The sequence below is a fragment of the Pinus tabuliformis genome, chromosome 5_2 (genome assembly GCF_031772625.1).
Source record: "Pinus tabuliformis cultivar Carrire ecotype Pingquan chromosome 5_2, CPIR1, whole genome shotgun sequence".
NCBI classification, from domain to species: Eukaryota; Viridiplantae; Streptophyta; class Pinopsida; order Pinales; family Pinaceae; genus Pinus; species Pinus tabuliformis.
The window spans coordinates 904,744,372-904,762,284 of NC_142306.1; the positions used below are offsets into that span (position 1 = coordinate 904,744,372).

At 35.7% G+C, this 17,913-nt stretch overlaps 1 pseudogene; it reads right to left on the reverse strand.

The window, feature by feature from the left end:
• Window positions 1-3,859: 3,859 nt before the first annotated feature.
• On the reverse strand, window positions 3,860-11,644 carry LOC149162237 (MLO-like protein 9; annotated as a pseudogene).
• Window positions 11,645-17,913: the final 6,269 nt, after the last annotated feature.

The window sequence follows — 17,913 nt, forward strand, 5'->3', positions numbered from 1 at the left end:
TGAGGGTCATTATGAATTTTTGGTCATGCCTTTTGACCTTACCAATGCACCTTCTACATTTCAAGGTGTGATGAATTCCATTTTCAAACCCTTCCTTAGAAAATTTGTGTTAGTATTTTTTGATGATATACTAATCGACAACAAGTCTTGGAAGGATCATGTTGAACATGTTGACAGGGTGCTACAACTATTGGAGGAGAAACAATTATATGCAAAAAGCTCCAAATGTTTCTTTCGAGTACAAGAGGTGGAATATCTGGGTCATATTGTATATCATGAAAGAGTTAAGGTAGACCCTAGAAAAATTAAAGGCATTAAGGAATGGAAAATCCCCACATCCATAAAGCATATGCGAGGATTTCTCAGGTCGACAGGGTATTATCGCAAGTTTGTTAAGAATTATGGGAGAATAGTAGCACCTCTAACAACATTATTGAAGAAATATGCATTTTCATGGACTCCAGAAGCAACAAAGGCTCTCAAACATCTTAAATAGGCAATGTGCCAAGCACCAGTCTTAGCTACACTGGACTTCACAAAAACCTTTATAATGGAATGTGATGCTTTAAGAAATGGAATTGGTGCTGTTTTAATGCAAGATGAAAGACCCATTGCTTTCTAAAGTCGTCCAATCAAGGGAAAGTATTTACACAAAGCTATTTATGAGAAGGAAATGTTGGCAATACTACATGCACTTAAGAAATGGCGACCTTACCTAATGGGAAGACACTTCAAGGTAAAAATGGATCATGATAGCCTTAAATACTTTTTAGAACAAAGATTATCCTCTAAAAAGCAACAAAAATGGGTCACAAAGATGTTGGGTTATGACTTTGAAATCATCTACAAAAAAGGGAAGCAAAATGTTGTGGCAGATGCACTCTCAAGAAAGGATGAGGATGTGGAAGCATTTATGCACCATTTCTATTATCCAACTAGATTGGATAAACAAAGCAAGAGAGGAATGGAAGAATGACGAAGAAGTGTGGGCACTTATTCGAAAGTTACAACAAGATTCTAGTACATCTGATACATTTAGCTGGAAAAATGATTCATTATGGTGCAAAGATCACTTATACCTCTGTAAGAAGTCCCAACTCAAACAAACGATTCTTATGGAATTGCACACTTCTCCCTTAGGAGGTCACTCAGGATTTTTAAAAACTTACCACAGGGTTAAGAAGGAATTTTTTTGGGAGGGCCTTAAATTGAATATTCAAAAGTTTGTGGTGGAATGTTTGGTTTTCCAACAAAATAAAGTTGAAACAATTAAGATCCTAGGTCTATTACAACCTTTATCCATTCCAAGCCAACGTTGGGAGGAGGTTTTAATGGATTTTATCATAGGTTTTCCCAAGTTTGAGGGAAAGAGTGTCATCATGGTCGTAGTTGACAGACTTACCAAGTATGCACACTTTTGTGCATTATCACATCCATTTAAATCCAGTACAGTTTCTACTGCATTTATGGAAACAATTCAAAAGCTACATGGAAACCCAAAGATTATTGTAAGTGACAGAGATCCCATTTTCACTTGAAATTTTTGGACAGAATTATTTTCTTGTCTTGGTACTCAGTTAGCTCATAGCTCATCTTATCATCCTCAATCTGATTTGCAAACTGAGACAGTAAACAAATGTTCGGAAGGATATCTTCGTTGTTTTGTATCTGATAAACAGACACAATGGGTCAAATGGTTACCTCTGGCTGAATGGTAGTATAACACTTCCTTCCATACTGCAACAAAAATAACCCCATTTATGGCACTTTATGGATATCAGCGACCATCCATCACATCATATTTAAGAGAAAATTCTAAGGTTCAAGTAGTGGAACATCACATTGAGCATCAACAACAAGTTCTCCAACTCTTAAAGGATAACCTCGTGTTGGCACAGAATAGAATGAAACAACAAGCAAATCAACATCGCAACGAAAGAAGTTTTGATGTAGGTGACTGGGTATTCCTACGGCTACAACCATATAAACAAATGTCCCTCTAGCAAGCTAAGAAGGATAATAAATTATCACCAAAGTATTATGGTCCATACAAGGTGTTGCAAAAGATTGGTACTATGGCATATAAATTGGAGCTTCCTGCAGCTTCTCGACTGCACCCAGTTTTCCATGTTTCATGTTTAAAGAAGGTTATAGGTGACAAGCTCCGAGTTCAAACAATATTTCCAGAACTTGACGAGGAAGGAAAAATTATATTGGAACCAGAAGCAGTCACATAAACAAGAACTCGACAGCTACAAAATCAATCAATTTCGGAGTATCTCCTCAAGTGGAAGAACTTATCCGCTGAAGATTCCACATGGGAGGATGAGAATTTTATACAGAAGCATCCAGAGCTACTCAAGTGTTGAGGAAAACACTTTTTTGAAGGAGAGGGGCATGTTAGGTCCCTATAATACTTGTGATTCCCCCATTACTATTGTAGTTGTATCCCTTATTAATATTGTTGTGCCCCTATTATCCCCATATTGTTATTATTGTGCCCCATAGAATCCCTCTATTGTTATTTTTGTGCCTTTATATTATTATTGTTAGGTCGGCTTGGTTATATTGTGGCCCCTTAGACTCCTATATATAGAAAGGACGTTTTGTCATTTGAATCATCTAAGAATTGTTCATTTATGTAATGTAAAGGAGGTTTTCCCCTCGAAGAGGCTTATTTCTAAGCCATTCATCTATCTTTTCTATCTTTTTGTGAGCTAGTTTCATAACATTCTTCCTCCCAGCAAGTCTCTTCTCGAGGATTATTCAATTGGTGTCTCAAGTCTTCCTCCTGCATTTTATTTTTCCTTGCGCACTCAGAGTCCGTAGTTGGATCCCCCCCACCCCAATGTTACTCTTCGGGAGTATTCAAAACTCCTTCGTTTGTATCCCCTATCTGACAAAGTCATTCCTCATTTTGCCAAGCTCCATGTAACCCGCTCCTCTTGGACATTGTGACTATCCAACTCCATTAAGTGTTTGTCTTGTTTTCTTGTTGTTAGAGGCTAAGGACATCTGGGTTAGTCCTTGTCTCTGCAATTAGCTTTAATGCTCAGTCAACTTATTTAATTGTCTCAACTGACTGCGGTTGATGTATTTGATTTTGCTAATTTCCTCAAGAGATCTCCACCTCAAGAAAGTGGAATCTGTGTCCCATCTCTCAAACTTTGTGTAATTACAATTATTTAAAATTGAGGGATACTTTCACCAAGATTGTTATATTCAATAATGAGATTGTTGCATTACGTCAATTTTTTTCATCACATAAGTAATTATTGTGGCATTAGAAGGCTCTTGTTTCATCACATAAGTGATTATTGTGTTAGTGGAAGTCTTTTTGCTCTCTTATCATTTATCATTAATGTGTATGATTATATGAACTTGTTCAAATTAATTTTATGCGTAGATTTGTTTGAAATGGTTTTCACTTTCATTAAAATTTGAATTTTTCATTTTGCTCATCTAAAAACTTAACACTTCAGCAAGTCTAAGGAATATGTCATTCTGCTTCATTAATGGCATGGCCTGTTGTGTTGTCTTTCCCAATACTTTCCCATATAGTGCGATGGCAAGGCTTTCCATCATGGCACTGGTGCTTGCTGAATTTGACAGAATGGAGAGGAGAAGAAGCAAGTGGCTCCTCCTTTAAAAATATTTGAATAGTTGATTTTAGTGAAAGCTATTTTTTCAATGAAACGAAATGTAGATAGAATGTGCAGATGCCTGTTTGGTTCCCTGTTTGTTATGGATCCACTTCTCTTTGCTACTTAAATGAAGATAAACTTTACCATGGAAGATAAGTCAAATTTAGATATAAATTGGCTTTGAACCAGGCTTTTGTATGATGTGGATGGAACATTTATATTCTGGGAAAGGGAAATTTGTCATCATTTTTGTGTGCATCTTTTGAACTAGGATATTCTATAGTCTCTATATCCTCAGGGGCCTCGGTAACCAAAACAGGTTGATTATGCTGGGGAGGATAAGAAGAAGATGCATCAATTTCTGAATCTGATGCACTGGATTCTGAGTGGTCATATCTCTCAGAGGCATCTGTAGTTTCCATGTCTCCTGTTGTTTTGTATCTTCGGAGAAAATGCAATGGAGAAGATCCATGGATTGGAGTTGTTTCTCCACTTTGAAATCCCGAAAACACAGTTGATCTAATTGTGAAACTAGGGGAAGAATGCTTTGACTTTCTATCTCGTTTTTTTTTCTTAGCATTTTGCTGCCATCTGTTCAAAGCATTGGCTGTCTGTTCTTCAAATATTGCCTTCTTCATGTGAGATCCCATCTGCATAAAAATATCCCATCACATTTTATGAGCACATTCCTTTATACATGATATTTAACTAGAACAAAGTGTTTTTGAGCAATCCAAAAGTTCACTAAAACATTTGTACATAATGGAAAAACAAAATTTTCCCCAAAAATGGATGTTCTCTATCTATCAACAAACAGGGTTATATCAAGAAATAAAATTAAAATGATTTAAAGAAAAATCATCATTTCTATTTCTCTGCTTTTCTGGAAGGCTCCAGACTGCAAAAAAAAATAATTTAACAAACAAAAGGAAGCATATTTTAGAGTGGTCATACTTTTCATTCAAAAATCCTCTGAGGCTTTACCTAAAGCTCTCAATAGAGAGATAACTGTTGTACAAAATAAATAAATTAAACTCCACTGTTTTCTATCTCCTGATAAATTTGTCTACTATGAGTTTAACTATTTTTAACCGTTTCACCGAAATCTGATGACACGATTTTTGGTGAGATCACAATGTTTCATTGTTTAAATTGTATTTTTGAGTACAAAAATGGATTCAATGTCCTGAAAAATCCCTTAAACATTTGGATTGTGCAAATTCAACAACTTAAAGCTAAAATTTCCCCTATTTCTAATCAGAAACTATGGTTTTAACAATTTCTACTCAGATTTTGGGCAAAATCAACCAAAAAAAAATCAAAAGTGGTCTCATTAAACAACTGTGTTAATGCATTATCAAGTGACACCTTATCTCTAATTTTATCAGTACAAGTAAGATATTTAATATCACAATGTAGGGTTTGATTAATCTATTTCTGTACAAAATAAACCAGGTGAATACACTAAGTGAATACTTGGACGATGTAACTCTCCTTTTTTGTAATTATATAAGCCAGCATTTTCTCAAGTTCAATCGATCCTGTCAAACACCTAAACTGATTGTATTTTCAATGAACATGGAGTAGACTGACCTGTGTCACAAGGGCATAAAGTGGAAGTGTGATGTAACTACATAGAAACTGCACAGCAACCCTAGACACAAACACAAGCAACCCAAGGTAATCCTTATCAGATGCATAATAAGGTCACTCTCAATATTCTCCTTACACATATTAAAGCTGCAAAACAATCAACTAGTGCTAAGTCAAAGAAGAGATAATGATATTAAATAAATAAAAAACAAACAGTTAAAATGATGAAGTTTGCTTGGAAGTTAGAATGTCCTTTACATGTACCCAAAAAAATATAAATTAGCACACTAGTCTATATGTTGCATACTTACCCTGTGATAATTCTTACTATGATGAAAGTAAACCTCTCATGAAAACAAGATCTCAGGCCAAATTCGTACTGCAAGAATGAAGTCAAATTTAAATAAGGTGCACAGAGGGATCAGAATTGAAACTTTTTAGCTGTGTAAACTAAAATTGATTTAAAACACCTAGCACTGCAATATGTTACCATTGTTATAATAGTAAATCCAATGATTCTACATGCAAAAGTTCATTCTTTACTAAATGAACATAGTGCTTACCCATATCCACAAGAAGAAAGCAAGCTGGAAAGCATTCTGCAGAACATAAGGTAAGTTTGCTAACCATCAAAGCATTTTCATTTCCATGAATACTCAGTAAACAGGATTCAGAAATAGAATTTTTCAATGAGGCATTGGTGTGAAAAGCATTTTGATACCTGGAACAGAGTGAAATGGATCAAGAAAAGAACAAGTTTAGGACGACTGAACCAAAAAAGTTCATCTGTTGGCTGCACTATGGGAGTTCCTTGAACTACAACATGCCTCTCTTGAATTTCTAAGGCCATCTTTGTTATTATAACTTGTAGCTTTGTGCCGACCAACAAAACCGTCTGCGCATTTTCAAGATCGAATGGCAATAAGCCCGAAGAATTCAATCAAGAAACTTTCCAGGTCATTAACTCACATCATCAATAAGACAATCCTATTAGTCTAAGACTTTTGTTTACTTACAGCTAAGGGAACAAAAGAGAGCCAAAAGTACGCATACCATCATGCTCAGAGAAACACATCCAATCCAAAAGAAAATATTAATTGAACAAAAGCGAAAACTGCTTTATGAATATGCAAAATTATGTCTTTGGTGGGAGACATGAGTCTTGAAGACTTACCATACACATTAAGAAGCAAAAAAATTACAGCAAAAGCCCACAAGGAAGGACTGTAGATAATGCATCAAAAGGCCTCTGTTTAGGTAAAATTCAAGGGGATTTTCAAAACATTCCAAGAAGTTGACATAGCAAGGCCCAAGAAGGAAACCTAATATTATTTCTGAAGACCAAAGCTTTTGTGAACAGGGAAATCTTTACTAACCTGATTCCAACCACCCTCTTGAAGTCATCATCCAATGACCTCTTGATATATTTATGAAAATCAAACTTGCTATTTGGGGTCAAGTGAGCCTATACAGTTCCAATAAATAAATAAAATTATAGTACTAATCAGATTCCTTACAAAAATGATATGGGTGCTGATATAACAAAGATGAAATGGAAAAGCTGATTTAAATTTATCGAGACTTACAACAATGAAGCCATGGTGCAAGGTCAGGTAATCAACTTTTGTTACTGACCAAAAGAATTGTCGAAAGAAGCATACCTGCAAATCCAAGGAAAATTAATGTTAAACCAGAACTGGATATTTCTCAGTTAACATGCAAAGGTCAAACTCAGATATATCCATAAATCATTTGCAAGTATGAAATACTTACCATCCATTTAAGAATCGGTATTCAGCTCGATAAAGGCATATGACGCTTTACAAATGAGGTTTCTTGGTTTAATCTGAATCTTGCAGGATCTGCTTGGACCAATAAAGAAAACAATTGCTTCAATATACAATTTTCTTAACACGCTCAAAAAGTTACCCAACCCAAAAGATTCATTCTGTGTCCTTTCAATCTTCTATATTTAAAAACATTACTCAATCGGCTTATAATATATCTTTTTAACTGAAACAAGATTTTTTTGGAGAATCAGTAACTTGAAAGATCAGCTATCACTATTAAACCAGTTACAACTATTTCATAAATACTATAAACAGGCCAGTTACAACTTACAACATGTCTCTAGAGACTTGAACCCACATAGTTGGGAAACAAATTGTTTACCAAACTACTTGAACTAAGATCCATTGACCAATCAGCCTATAACTAACACAGTATATCCCAATTAGAATTGGCAGGTTGCCAACCAGTTATTACTTTTCAACTTAAAGAGTCTCCAGAGAATGGAGTAAATAAGATTCCATAGCAACCCAGTTAAGGGAGAAGAAATAAAAGAACATCAACTCACCATTTGAAAACTCATAATCCAGAGTTTGTGATTCCCTTTCCCACTCTTTCCAACGCCTCATCTAGGCATCAAGAGGACTTGTAGATCTCAGTATTAACAGAGGATATAAATGCATGCAGAGGTCAAAACAGTAAAACCCAAGGCAGAATTTAACTGAACATTATTGGACAAAATAATTGATCTCCCCTTCCACCTACCTTTGCTCTTGCCAGTGCCACAGTTAAGATACTATATAACACATGGAGAACTGCCAGCATAAAGATGAAGATGTGGAGTTGAAGCATGCCACTTTGGGAAACCAGAGGATACTTACCCTGAATACAAAGCAGCAGAGTTATCAAGTAAAATCCAACATAAAATAAATATTTGAAATTTGTATGGGAAGCTAATTTCAAGATGGTCTAAATCAACTCGATCTCGGCAGGAAAATCAATCAAAGAATCATAGGACCTGGATAAAGAAACCATGTGCATTAAGACTAAGAGAAGGGTTTGGCCTTTACATGTGCGGAGCTACAATGTTGGCTACCCTCAGAAGCAGCTAAGATGTGTCTCCATGGGACCTCCTGTTCAGTAGACATTGATTCCCATAGAATTTTTTGCATGCGCTCCTTTTCTTGGTCATTATCCCCTTCCACCTTTATATCGCTAGAATCAATTTCCTTCTTACATGGAAGCATAATATAAGCTATTTTTTTGGGTATACAAATCATGGAAATGGGCTTCTGTCCAACTGTCAGTAGAAGCGATATGAAACCCAGAAGCATCAACTCTGCAACCCAAAAAGACGATTTTCAAAAATATTTGCTCAGAGGACATATTCAGAAATTCTAGCCAGCAGGTGCTAAAAGAAATCAGTGTAGTTGCCTGAAATTAAAGGCTGAAATTCAATTTAGAAAATCCAAAACAAGCTACCAATGCAATCTAAGTAGATCAGTTAAATACATAAAACAGATATTGTCAAGTTCAACCCATGTAACCATTTTAGAAGGAGGTTCTATCTAAAACAACATAAATTTGTTGTTTAAATTAGTTTCAGAGTATTTGGGGGATAGACTACAAGAAGCAACATGGTGGATATGAGTGGTTTCGAGTATCCATTACCTGCTTTCAATTTTTCAAGCGCTTCATATAGAGCCTTTTTATTTCTTCTGGAGAGCCACTGTAAATATAATGATAGAAAAGGGCTTTATTAGTACAGATGCAAGTAGAATTCAAAACTTGTAATCCTGCAGATTTGTTTATCATGTCTTCCTCTATCAGTGTCCTTTTCCTGTAATAACCAAAGCAATAATTCTACTTCTAATCATTGATGATATATGGAATATGAACCATTCATATTGGGTTTTAAAAGTGTGTTTTGTTGGTGATTTCAGAAGCCAAAATTTATCACATTTCTACCAGTCAAAACAAACTGAATGCAGAAGTGAACCGAAGTAAGATCAATTCAACTAAACCAAAAAGTGCACAGTTGAAATCTAAGCAAAACCTTACATTGCTAGCATAATGAATACCATGTTCAAGAAGTAAAGAGATGGCCACAAATGCCAAACAAACAACTGCTACTGCCGAAGTAGGAGTTTTCTCTAGAGAATGATCATTGCCATTGTCAGCTCTTGCCATATTCTTCTCAGAGGACTGGCAATTTCTTATAAATTCACCACAACTTTAAAAAGGAAATTTTAGCAGTTTAAAACAATTCCCAATCAGGGTTGATACTCTCAACCACAATATCGTCTTTTCAATTCCCAAATCCTGAATTCGAGCACGGGAACCCTCTCTCTGAATACAGACATGGTGAGGCTATCCTTTTAATATTGTTGGTGTATGAAAGAAGACTACCTACTATAGCTTTGAATTTTGTAAATAAAGAACTCAAGAATTGGTCTCCTGTGGAGTCATTCAAGTCAATGCAATGGCGTGGGAAGGCCAAGTCACTCAATTTGTCAGTATAAACGTGAACCCAAGTCCATCAATCCATACCCAAGTCCATCAATGGCATGGGAAGGCCAATTGTTGTCCACTCTTTCCCTACATCTGTGAATCGGCCAATTCCCCCACTTGAATTCCCCTTTTCAACTTTTTTGGCATTGGACAGTTCAGAACTCTCTTGTGGCAAGATCTGGGCATCAGCGATCCACTCAACGGCCTCACAATTAAACTTCAGAGCATAATTTCTTACGGTCTACCCCAACATTGTCCTAATAACAATTTCTGCAACCTGTAATTCAAAGCTACAAAGCTAGTGAGGTTGTTTTTTTTTTCAACTTAAGAAATGGAGCTTGAAGTAAAGAATCATAGGACCTGGATAAAGAAACCATGCACATTAAGACTAAGAGAAGGGTTTGGCCTTTACATGTGCGGAGCTACAATGTTGGCTACCCTCAGAAGCAGCTAAGACGCGTCTCCATGGGACCTCCTGTTTAGTAGACATTGATTCCCATAGAATTTTTTGCATGCGCTCCTTTTCTTGGTCATTATCCCCTTCCACCTTTATATCGCTAGAATCAATTTCCTTCTTACATGGAAGCATAATATAAGCTATTTTTTTGGGTATACAAATCATGGAAATGGGCTTCTGTCCAACTGTCAGTAGAAGCAATATGAAACCCAGAAGCATCAACTCTGCAACCCAAAAAGACGATTTTCAAAAATATTTGCTCAGAGGACATATTCAAAAATTCTAGCCAGCAGGTGCTAAAAGAAATCAGTGTAGTTGCCTGAAATTAAAGGCTGAAATTCAATTTAGAAAATCCAAAACAAGCTACCAATGCAATCTAAGCAGATCAGTTAAATACATAAAACAAATATTGTCAAGTTCAACCCATGTAACCATTTTAGAAGGAGGTTCTTTAAATACTAATATATATAAAAATAAATAAACATTTCTCAACAAAAATCAGAAATAAATAAATAAATAAAATAAAAATAAAATAAAATAAAATAAAAATTATTATATTAACATATATTAAATATTTAATTATTATTACCATTAAGGTTTTGAATTTTAAATTAATATATTAACTCACCTGTAAAAATTAATATATAAAACTCAACAATAAAATAAAAATAATTTATTAAAAATAAATAAATGAATGAATAATTAATTAATAAATAAATTAAAAATAAATATTCAGCCGACATTCTGTTGATCCTAAAATTTATTATCCTCATTATTATTTATTTCCTTCTAAGCAGCTCTTCTTTTATCATCATTCATAAGTCCTGATGATGGATCCTAGTTGGGATTTGAAACGTTGGCATAAAAATGTTCATACTGTGGATTCTCCAGTAACTGAGTCAAAAGATACAAACCACAGATCTCTTAAATCCAGCGTAAATTTGTTGTTCAAATTAGTTTCAGAGTATTTGGGGGATAGACTACAAGAAGCAACATGGTGGATATGAGTGGTTTCGAGTATCCATTACCTGCTTTCAATTTTTCAAGCACTTCATATAGAGCCTTTTTATTTCTTCTGGAGAGCCACTGTAAATATAATGACAGAAAAGGGCTTTATTAGTACAGATGCAAGCAGAATTCAAAACTTGTAATCCTGCAGATTTGTTTATCATGTCTTCCTCTATCAGCATCCTTTTCCTGTAATAACCAAAGCAATAATTCTACTTCTAATCACTGATGACATATGGAATATGAGCCATTCATATTGGGTTTTAAAAGTGTGTTTTGTTGGTGATTTCAGAAGCCAAAATTTATCAAATTTCTACCAGTCAAAACAAACTGAATGCAGAAGTGAACCGAAGTAAGATCAATTCAACTAAACCAAAAAGTGCATAGTTGAAATCTAAGCAAAACCTTACATTGCTAGCATAATGAATACCATGTTCAAGAAGTAAAGAGATGGCCACAAATGCCAAACAAACAACTGCTACTGCCCAAGTAGGAGTTTGCTCTAGAGAACGATCATTGCCACTGTCAGCTCCTGCCATATTCTTCTCAGAGGACTGGTAATTGCTTCTAAATTCACCACAACCTTAAAAAGGAAATTTCAGCAGTTTAAAACAATTCCCAATCAGGGTTGATACTCTCAACCACAATATCGTCTTTTCAATTCCCAAATCCTGAATTCGAGCACGGGAACCCTCTCTCTGAATACAGATGTGGTGAGGCTATCCTTTTAATATTGTTGGTGTATGAAAGAAGACTACCTACTGTAGCTTTGAATTTTGTAAATAAAGAACTCAATAATTTGTCTCTTGTGGATTCATTCAAGTCAATAAAATGGCGTGGGAAGGCCAAGTCACTCAATTTGTCAGTATAAACGTGAACCTGAGTCCATCAATCCATACCCAAGTCCATCAATGGCGTGGGAAGGCCAATTCTTGTCCACTCTTTCCCTACATTTGTGAATCGGCCAATTCCCCCACTTGAATTCCCATTTTCAACTTTTCTGGCGTTGGACAGTTTAGAACTCTCTTGTGGCAAGATCTAGGCATCAACGAACCACTCAACGGCCTCACAACTAAACTTCAGAGCATAATTTCTTATGGTCTACCCAACATTGTCCTAATAACAATTTCTGCAACCTGTAATTCAAATCTACAAAGCTAGTGAGGTTGTTTTTTTTTTCAACTTAAGAAATGGAGCTTGAAGTAAAGAATCATAGGACCTGGATAAAGAAACCATGCGCATTAAGACTAAGAGAATGGTTTGGCCTTTACATGTGTGGAGCCACAATGTTGGCTACCCTCAGAAGCAGCTAAGACGCTTCTCCATGGGACCTCCTGTTCAGTAGACATTGATTCCCATAGAATTTTTTGCATGCACTCCTTTTCTTGGTCATTATCCCCTTCCACCTTTATATCGCTAGAATAAATTTCCTTCTTACATGGAAGCATAATATAAGCTTATTTTTTGGGTATACAAATCATGGAAATGGGCTTTTGTCCAACTGTTAGTAGAAGCGATATGAAACCCAAAAGCATCAACTCTGCAACCCAAAAAGACGATTTTCAAAAATATTTGCTTAGAGGACATATTTAGAAATTCTAGCCAGCAGGTGCTAAAAGAATTCAATGTAGTTGCCTGAAATTAAAGGCTGAAATTAAATTTAGAAGATCCAAAACAAGCTACCAATTCAATCTAAGCAGATCAGTTAAATACATAAAACAAATATTGTCAATTTCAACCCATGTAACCATTTTAGAAGGAGGTTCTATCTAAAACATCATAAATTTGTTGTTCAAATTAGTTTCAGAGAATTTGGGGGATAGACTATAAGAAGCAACATGGGGGATATGAGTGGTTTTGAGTATCCATTACTTGCTTTCAATTTTTCAAGCGATTCATATAGAGCCTTTTTATTTCTTCTGGAGAGCCACTATAAATATAATGACAGAAAAGGGCTTTATTAGTACAGATGCAAGAAGAATTCAAAACTTGTAATCCTGCAGATTTGTTTATCATGTCTTCCTCTATCAGCATCCTTTTCCTGTAATAACCAAAGCAATAATTCTACTTCTAACCACTGATGACATATGGAATATGAGCCATTCATATTGGGTTTTAAAAGTCTGTTCTGTTGGAGATTTCAGAAGCTAAAATTTATCACATTTCTACCAGTCAAAAAAAACTGAATGCATAAGTGAACCGAAGTAAGATCAATTCAAATAAACCAAAAAGTGCACAGTTGAAATCTAAGAAAAACCTTACATTGCTAGCATAATTAATACCATGTTCAAGAAGTAAAGAGATGGCCAAAAATGCCAAATAAACAACTGCTACTGCCCAAATAGGAGTTTGCTCTAGAGAACGATCATTACCACTGTCAAATCCTGCCATATTCTTCTCAGAGGACTGGTAATTGCTTCTAAATTCACCACAATGTTAAAAAGGAAATTTCAACAGTTTAAAACAATTCCCAATCAGTGTTGATACTCTCAACCACAATATCGTCTTTTCAATTCCCAAATCCTGAATTCGAGCATGGGAACCCTCTCTCTGAATACAAACATGGTGAGGCTATCCTTTTAATATTTTTGGTGTATGAAAGAAGACTACCTACTATAGCTTTGAATTTTGTAAATAAAGAACTCAAGAATTGGTCTCCTGTGGAGTCACTCAAATCAATGCAATGGCCTGGGAAGGCCAAGTAACTCAATTTGTCAGTATAAACGTGAACCCAAGTCCATCAATGGCATGGGAAGGCCAATTGTTGTCCACTCTTTCCCTACATCTGTGAATCAGCCAATTCCCCCACTTGAGTTCCCCTTTTCAACTTTTCTGGCTTTGGACAGTTTAGAACTCTCTTGTGGCAAGATCTAGGCATCAATGAACCACTCAACGGCCTCACAATTAAACTTCAGAGCATAATTTCTTACGGTCTACCCCAACATTGTCCTAATAACAATTTCTGCAACCTGTAATTCAAAGCTACAAAGCTAGTGAGGTTGTTTTTTTTCAACTTAAGAAATGGAGCTTGAAGTAAAGAATCATAGGACCTCGATAAAGAAACCATGTGCATTAAGACTAAGAGAAGGGTTTGGCCTTTACATGTGTGGAGCTACAATGTTGGATACCCTCAGAAGCAGCTAAGAAGCGTCTCCATGGGACCTCCTGTTCAGTAGATATTGATTCCCATAGAATTTTTTGCATGCGCTCCTTTTCTTGGTCATTATTCCCTTCCACCTTTATATCGCTAGAATCAATTTCCTTCTTACGTGGAAGCATAATATAAGCTATTTTTTTGGGTATACAAATCATGGAAATGGGCTTCTGTCCAACTGTTAGTAGAAGCGATATGAAACCCAGAAGCATCAACTCTGTAACCCAAAAAGACGATTTTCAAAAATATTTGCTCAGAAGACATATTCAGAAATTCTAGCTAGCAAGTGCTAAAATAAATCAGTGTAGTTGCCTGAAATTAAAGGTTGAAATTCAATTTAGAAAATCCAAAACAAGCTACCAATGCAATCTAAGCAGATCAGTTAAATACGTAAAACAAATATTGTCAAGTTCAACCCATGTAACAATTTTCGGAGGTTCTATCTAAAATAGCATAAATTTGTTGTTCAAATTAGTTTCAGAGTATTTGGGGGATAGACTACAAGAAGCAACATGGGGGATATGAGTGGTTTTGAGTATCCATTACCTGCTTTCAATTTTTCAAACGCTTCATATAGAGCCTTTTTATTTCTTCTGGAGAGCCACTGTAAATATAATCATAGAAAAGGGCTTTATTAGTACAGATGCAAGAAGAATTCAAAACTTGTAATCCTGCAGATTTGTTTATCATGTCTTCCTCTATCAGCATCCTTTTCCTGTAATAACCAAAGAAATAATTATCCTTCTAATCACTGATGACACATGGAATATGAGCCATTCATATTGGGTTTTAAAAGTGTGTTTTGTTGGTGATTTTAGAAGACAAAATTTATCAATTTTCTACCAGTCAAAACAAACTGAATGCAGAAGTGAACCAAAGTAAGATCAATTCAGCTAAACCAAAAAGTGCACAGTTGAAATCTAAGCAAAACCTTACATTGCTAGCATAATGAATACCATGTTCAAGAAGTAAAGAGATGGCCACAAATGTCAAACAAACAACTGCTACTGCCCAAGTAGGAGTTTGCTCTAGAGAACGATCATTGCCACTGTCAGCTCTTGTCATATTCTTCTTAGAGGACTGGTAATTGCTTCTCAATTCATCACAACATTAAAAAGGAAATTTCAGCAGTTTAAAACAATTTCCAATCAGGTTTGATCTCTCAACCACAATATCGTCTTTTCAATTCCCAAATCCTAAATTCGAGCACAGGAACCCTCTCCCTGAATACAGACATGGTGAGGCTATCCTTTTAATATTGTTGGTGTATGAAAGAATACTACCAACTGTAGCTTTGAATTTTGTAAATAAATAACTCAAGAATTGGTCTCCTATGGAGTCATTCAAGTCAATGCAATGGCGTAGGAAGGCCAAGTCAGTCAATTTGTCAGTATAAATGTGAACCCAAGTCCATCAATCCATACCAAAGTCCATCAATGGTGTGGGAAGGACAATTGTTGTCCACTCTTTCCCTACATCTGTGAATCGGCCAATTCCCCCACTTGAATTCCCCTTTTCAACTTTTCTGGCGTTGGACAGTTCAGAACTCTCTTGTGGCAAGATCTGGGCATCAACGAACCACTCAATGGCCTCACAATTAAACTTCAGAGCATAATTTCTTATAGTCTACCCCAACATTGTCCTAATAACAATTTTTGCAACCTGTAATTCAAAGCTACAAAGCTAGTGAGGTTGTTTTTTTTTCAACTTAAGAAATGGAGCTTGAAGTAAAGAATCATAGGACCTGGATAAAGAAACCATGCGCATTAAGACTAAGAGAAGGGTTTTGCCTTTACATGTGCGGAGCTACAATTTCGGCTACCCTTAGAAGTAGCTAAGACGCGTCTCCATGGGACCTCCTGTTCAGTAGACATTGATTCCCATAGAATTTTTTGCATGCGCTCCTTTTCTTGGTCATTATCCCCTTCCACCTTTACATCGCTAGAATAAATTTCCTTCTTACATGGAAGCATAATATAAGCTATTTTTTTGGGTATACAAATCATGGAAATGGGCTTATGTCCAACTGTTAGTAGAAGCGATATGAAACCCAGAAGCATCAACTCTGCAACCCAAAAAGACGATTTTCAAAAATATTTGCTTAGAGGACATATTTAGAAATTCTAGCCAGCAGGTGCTAAAAGAATTCAGTGTAGTTGCCTGAAATTAAAGGCTGAAATTAAATTTAGAAAATCCAAAACAAGCTACCAATTCAATCTAAGCAAATTAGTTAAATACATAAAACAAATATTGTCAAGTTCAACCCATGTAACCATTTTAGAAGGAGGTTCTATCTAAAACAACATAAATTTGTTGTTCAAATTAGTTTTAGAGTATTTGGGGGATAGACTATAAGAAGCAACATGGGGGATATGAGTGGTTTCGAGTATCCATTACTTGCTTTCAATTTTTCAAGCGATTCATATAGAGCCTTTTTATTTCTTCTGGAGAGCCACTGTAAATATAATGACAGAAAAGGGCTTTATTAGTACAGATGCAAGCATAATTCAAAACTTGTAATCCTACAGATTTTTTTTATCATGTCTTCCTCTATCAGCATCCTTTTCCTGTAATAACCAAAGCAATAATTCTACTTCTAATCACTATTGACATATGGAATATGAGCCATTCATATTGGGTTTTAAAAGTGTGTTTTGTTGGTGATTTCATAAGCCAAAATTGATCAAATTTCTACTAGTAAAAAAAAACTAAATGCAGAAGTGAACCGAAGTAAGATCAATTCAACTAAACCAAAAAGTGCACAGTTGAAATCTAATTAAAACCTTACATTGCTAGCATAATGAATACCATGTTCAAGAAGTAAAGAGATGGCCACAAATGCCAAAGAAACAACTGCTACTGCCCAAGTAGGAGTTTTCTCTAGAGAACGATCATTGTCATTGTTAGCTCCTGCCATATTCTTCTAAGAGGACTAGTAAATGCTTCTAAATTCACCACAACCTTAAAAAGGAAATTTCAGTAGTTTAAAACAATTCCCAATCAGGGTTGATACTCTCAACCACAATATCATCTTTTCAATTCCCAAATCCTGAATTCGAGCACGGGAACCCTCTCTCTGAATACAAACGTGGTGAGGCTATCCTTTTAATATTGTTGGTGTATGAAAGAAGACTACCTAGTGTAGCTTTGAATTTTGAAATAAAGAACTCAAGAATTGGTCTCCTGTGGAGTCATTCAAGTCAATGAAATGGCATGGGAAGGCCAAGTCACTCAATTTGTCAGTATAAACGTGAACCCATGTCCATCAATGGCATGGGAAGGCCAATTGTTGTCCACTCTTTCCCTACATCTGTGAATCGGCCAATTCCCCCACTTGAATTTCCCTTTTCAAATTTTTTGGCATTGAACAGTTCAGAACTCTCTTATGGAAAGATCTGGGCATCAGAGATCCAATCAACGACCTCACAATTAAACTTCAGAGCATAATTTCTTATGGTCCACCCCAAAATTGTCCTAATAACAATTTCTGCAACTTGTAATTCAAAGCTACAAAGCTAGTGAGGTTATTTTCTTTTCAACTTAAGAAATGGAGCTTGAAGTAACTCAGACATATCTAGTTTTTCTTGTGATTGGACCATCAAATCTATGAAGTTCAACCCTCCCCACATCCTCTAAACTAATTGAGAAGTAGGCCTCCTGGCTTGTGGTTGATCAAGAACAGTGGTTTATTAAGAATAATGGAAGCAATGATGCAAATCTGCATCACATGATCCAGAAATTTCCCTGAATATAAATAC